A 6,224-nucleotide genomic window follows, 5' to 3' on the forward strand; every position below is an offset into this window, starting at 1 on the left:
AGAAAGACCCAGAGCTCCCAGGACCGAAACCACCATCCAAAGAGTACACATGGACGGACCCATGGCTACAGCTGCATATGTAGAAGAGGATGGCCTTCTTGGGCACAAATGGGAGGAGAAGCCCTTGGTCTTGTCAAGGCTTGATGCCCCAGTGTAGGGGAAACCAGAACAGGGAGGCAGATAGGCCTGGGTGTTTGGGTGGGTGTGGTAACACCCTCACAGTAGAAGGGGGAGGGGGTTTTATAAGGGGTTTTGTGGAAACCAGGAAAACGGATAACATTTGAAATGTAACAAAAGCCCTCTCTGGGGAAGGGACAGCGGATAAGCTGCTCTGAGCCCCTACTTCCCTGCTGCCTCCCTTTGTTCACGACTGTGGTACATGGTGTCAGCCTGGGACTCTCCATGGGCTGCTGCTGGCACTGGTCCTGGCGGTCATGGCCAAGAGCATGATGAGCAAGGAGCACATGGTTTGTCCTGATTCAGAGCAGGGCGAATGGCCACCAGAGAATAAGCACAGCTTCCTGTACGATCCTGAGGTCTTCCTGGGCAAGGAGGACTCCAAGACCTTTGATAGCTAATCCTGGACGAGAGCAGGAGAGGCTGGGGAAAATTGTTGATCCAATCGACAGTGATGAACGCGGCCTTGTTACTACTGAGGACCTGAAAGTTTGGATCAAACAGGTACAGAAAAGATACATCAACCAAAATGTGGCTAAACTCTGGAAGGATTATGATAGGGACATAGATGAAAAATCTCCTGGGAAGAATACAAGCAGGCTACCTATGGCTACTACCTGGGAAACCTTGCTGAATTCCAAGATAGCTCTGATCATCACAACTTTAAAAAGTTGCCTCCACGAGATGAGAGGAGGTTTAAGGCCTTGACGGTGACCTGACATCTACTCAGGACTGGTTCATTGCTTTTCTGCACTAAGAGGATTTAGAACATATGAAGGAGATTGTAGTTCTGGAAACGCTGGAGAATATCGACAAGAACAGGGATGGTTTTGTGGACCAGGATGAGTACATTGTGGACATCTTTTTCTCAGGAGGACAATTGCCCTGAGACCGACTGGGTTTTGTCTGGGGAGCAGTTCAATGATTTCCCAGATCTGAACACGGATGGGAAACTGGATTAGGATGAGATTCACCACTGGATCCTCCCTCAGGACTATGACCAGGCACAGGCTGAGGCCCAGCATCTGGTGTATGAGTCAGATAAGAACAAGGATGAGATGCTGACCAAGGAGGAGATTGTAGACAACTGGACCATGTTTGTGGGAAGCCATGCCACCAATTACAGGGAAGATCTTACCAAAAATCATGATGATCTTTGAAAGAAACTCATCCTCATGTGGCCAACAGTCACCTGCTTTCTACGGATATTCTGGTTGATTGCTATATTTGTCAAGTATATAGCAGTTGTGTCCCTAAACAATAAGAAACCTTTCTAAAGCTCAAAAAAATCATACATTGCACTACAAACAATAATAGTAGGAGATTTAAACACGCCACTTTCATCAATGGACAGATCAGGGGAACAGAAATTAAACAGAGACACAGAAAGACTAAGAGGTTATGAAACAAATGGATTTAACATATATTTATAGAACACACCACCCTAAAACCAAAGGATATACCTTCTTATCAGCATCTCATGGTACCTTCTCCAAAATTGACCATATAATCGGTCACAAAACAAGCCTCAACAGGTACAGGAAGATAGAAATAATCCCATGCCTCGTATCAAAAAACCACGGACTAAGGCTGCTGATCAATAACAACAAATAGGACAGAAAGCCCACATATACATGGAAGTTGAAGTCAATGACAACTTGGTCATTGGAGACATAAGAAAGAAATTAAAGACTTCTTAGAATTTAATGAAAATTAAGATACAACATACCCAAACTTATGGGACACAATAAAAGCAGCGCTAAGAGGAAAACGCCTAGCTCTGTATGCCTGCAAAAAGAAACAAGAGAGAGCATATGTCAGCAGCTTGACAGCACACCTAAAAGCTCTAGAAAAAATTAAATAAGCCCTAGATGAGTAGAAGGCAGGAAATAATCAAATTCAGGGCTGAAATCAAACAAGAAGATACAAAACCGAGCATCAAAAGAATCAGCAAACCCACGAGCTGGTTCTTTGAGAAAATCAACAAGATACATAAACGCTTAGCCATATTAACCAGAGGTCACAGAGAGTGTATCCAAATTAATAAAATCAGAAATAAAAGGGAGACATAACAACAAAATCTGAAGAAATTAAAAAGATCATCAGATCCTACTACAAAAACATATATTCAACAAAACTGGAAAATGTGGAGGAAATGGACAATTTTCTATACAGATAACAGGTACCACAGCTAAATCAGGAACAAATAAACCATCGAAACAACCCCATACTCATAAAGACATAGAAACTGCTATTAAACATCTCCCATCCAAAAAGAGCCCAGGACCAGATGGATTTAGTGCAGAATTCTATCAGAACTTCATAGAAGACTTCATACCAATACTGTCCAAATTATTCCGCAAAATAGAAACAGACAGAGCACTACCAAACTCCTTCTATGAAGCCACAATTACTCTTATACCTAAACCACACAAAGATACAACAAAGATAGAGAAATTCAGACCTATTTGATTTATGAATATTGATCAAAAACGCTCAATAAAATTCTTGCAAACTGAATCCAAGAACGCATCCAAACAATCATCCATCATGGTCAAGTAGGCCGCATGGCAAGGATGCAGGGATGGTTTAATATACGGAAGTCCATCAACGAAATTCATCATATAAACAAAGTCAAAACCACATGATCATTTCATTAGATGCTGAGAAATCATTTGACAAAATTCATTACCCTTTCATTAATAAAGTCCTGGAAAGATCAGGAATTCAAGGCCCATATCTAAATATAGGAAAAGGCAAAATACATCCAACCAGTAGCTAATATCAAACTAAACTGAGAAAATTGAAGGAATCCCACTAAAATCAGGGACTAGACAAGGCTGCCCACTCTTTCCCTACTTAAGTACAATATGGTACTTAACGTCCTAGCCATAGCAATCAAACAATGAAAGTAGGTCAAAGGGAAAAAATTAGAAGGGATGAAGTAAAAACACTGATATTTGAAGATGATATGATAGTATACTTAAGCAACACCAAAATGCTACCAGAGAACTACTTAACCTGATCAACAATTTCAGCAAACTGTCTGAGTATAAAATTAACCCAAACAATTCAGTAGCCTTCCTCTACTCAAAGGGTAAACAGGCTGAGAAAGAAATTAGGGAAATGGCACCCTTCACAATAGTCCCAAATAATATAAAATAACTTGCTGTTACTTGAACCAAGCAAGTAAAAAATCTGTATGACAAGAACTTCAAATCTCTGAAGAAACTGAAGAAGGTCTCAGAAGATGGAAAGATCTCCCATGCTCATAGATTGGCAGGATGAATATGGTAAAAAATGACCATTTTGCCAAAGGCAATCTACAGATTCAATGCCATCACCGACAATATTCCTACTCAATTCTTTATAAAGGTAGAAAGTGCAATTTGCCGTCATTTGGTATAACATAAAACCCAGGATAGCAAAACTATACTCAACAATAAAAGACCTTCTGGGGGAATCACCATCTCTGACCTCAAGCAGTATTACAGAGCAATAGTTTGTATGGTATTGGCATACAGACAGGCAGCTCAGTGGAACATAATTGAAGACACAGAAAAGAACCCACACACCTATGGTCATTTGTTCTTTGACAAAGGAGTTAAAACATCCAATGGAAGAAAGATAGTATTTTTAACAAATCGTGTTGATTCAGCTGGAGGTCAGCATGTAGAAGAATGCAAGTTGACCCATTCTTATTACCCTGTACAAGGCTTAAGTCCAAGTGGATCAAGGGCCTCCACATCAAACCAGATACACTAAAATTAATAGAAAAAAAGTAGGGAAGAGTCTCGAAGACATGAGCACTAAGGAAAATTTCCTGAACAAAATACCACGGCTTATGCTTTAAGATCAAGAATCGACAAATGGGACCTCATAAAACTGAAAAGCTTCTGTAAGGCAAAGGACAGTGTCATTAGGACAAAAAGGCAACCCACAGATTGGGAAAAAATCTTTACCAATCCTGCATCTGATGGAGGGCTTATATCCAAAGTATACACAAAACAGAAGAAGTTAGAGTACAGAGAGCCAAACACCCCTGTTAATAAATGGGGTTCACAGCTAAAGAAAACATTCTCAGCTGAGGAATATAGAATAGCTGAAAAGCACCTAAAGAAATGCTCAATATCCTTAGTCATCAGGGAAATGCAAATCAAAACAACCCTAAGAATCCACCTCACACCAGTCAGGATGTCTAAGATCAAAAACTCAGGTGACAACAGATGCTGGCGAGGATGTGGAGAAAGAGGAACACTCGTCCATTGTTGCTGGGATGGCAAACTGCTACAAGAACTCTGGAAATCAGTCTGAACGTTCCTGTAAAATTGGAAATTGCACTACCTGAGCACACAGCTATACCTGTCCTGGGCATATACCCAAAAGATACTCCCTCATACAACAACACATATAATCCACGATGTTAATAGCAGCCTTATTCATAATAGCCAGAAGCTGGAATGAACCCAGATGCCCTTCAACAGAGGAATTTATTCGAAAAATGTGGTATATATACACAATGGAGTACCACTCGGCTATCAAAAACAATGACAACGTTCAATTCATAGGCAAATGGAAAGAACTAGAAAATATCATCCACAGTGAGGTAATCCTATCACAGAAAAACACACTTGGTATGCTGTTGGGAGCGATGGCCTTGAAGCCCTCCATTATTGATGTTATTATTATGGTGAGCATTAAGTATGACTGGGTTCATGGAAAATCCCCAGCCAGCTGCAGAAGACTAATACAAAAGTGGTGGTCAAAATGAATAATCATATGATAACGTGTGACGTTAAGATACCCAATATCATGACCTGTAACCTTTCTGAAAAACCAACATCCTGCTGACTAATAGATATGACAAACCCGTGACCTTTCTGACAACCTGTCAACACCAGCCAATTCTCTAACCACAGGAATATTGTGTCCTTAGCGTGGGTAAATGTTTCTTACTTCCCCCCTCTCTCTGTTACCCTTTTTATGGTACAAAATCAGCCTTGGGGAAAAATAAAAGTGTCGCCTTGATTAGACTCTTGTCTTGGCGTCCTTCTTCACATCTCTTGTCCCCCATTCTCTTCCAGGTACTCAGCACCCCTCATTGACAGTATGCACTCATTGATAAGTGGATATTGACCAAAACCTCGAATTACCCAAGATGCAATCTACAGATCTCAGGAAACTCAAGAAGAAGGATGACCAAAGTGCAGATGCTCCCACTCCTTCTTAAAATGGGGAACAAAAATATCCATAGGAGGGGATATGGAGGCCAAATCTAAAGCAGAGACTGAAGGAACAGCCATTCAGAGTCTGCCCCACATGTGGCCCATATATATATACAGCCACCAAAACTAGGTAAGATTGATAAAGCTAAAAAGTGCTTACTGAAAGGGACAGAATATGCATCTCCGCTGAGAGACACATCCAGAGCATGTCAAATAAAGAGGTCAGTGCTAGCAGTAAACTACTGAACTGATAACAAGACGCCCTTTATGGGAATTAGAAGAAGGATTCAAAGAGCTGAAGGGCTTGCAACCCCATAAGAACAGCAATGCCAACCAAATAAACCACTAGCAAAAGACTATACATGGACTGACCCAGGGGTCCAACTGCATATGTAGGAGAGAATATCCTCGTTGGGGCACCTGTGGAAGGGGAAGACCTTGTTCTTAACAAGGTTGGACCCTGAGTGCAGGGAAATGTCCAGGAAGGGGTTTCTAAGTGGCATGGATTTGGGGACCATACATATGGGAGAGGTCATGGCAGGGGGGCTTATGGACCAAAAGCTGGGAAAGGGAATAACGTTTGAATAAAACATATATATCTAGTAAAAAACTGAAATTTAAAAAAATGATACTGATACCAAAAAATAATCAAAAAATGTGAATAAGAAAGAAATTTTAGGTTTTGGAAAAAGATGAATGCCAGGTATTTAAAAAACTGTATGACCATGGTAAACACTTTAATATACTTGAGAAATTTTTTACATGTTAATGAACTGCATCTTTTTTTTAAATAGTGAATGGAAATACAGTCCCTTCCTGGCT

The 6,224-nt window shown here is 40.6% G+C and overlaps 1 pseudogene; it reads left to right on the top strand.

Moving 5' to 3' along the window:
• Positions 1-362: 362 nt before the first annotated feature.
• On the top strand, positions 363-5,962 carry LOC134480458 (reticulocalbin-1-like; annotated as a pseudogene).
• Positions 5,963-6,224: the final 262 nt, after the last annotated feature.

Source organism: Rattus norvegicus, chromosome 9, assembly GCF_036323735.1.
Source record: "Rattus norvegicus strain BN/NHsdMcwi chromosome 9, GRCr8, whole genome shotgun sequence".
Lineage (NCBI taxonomy): Eukaryota > Metazoa > Chordata > Mammalia > Rodentia > Muridae > Rattus > Rattus norvegicus.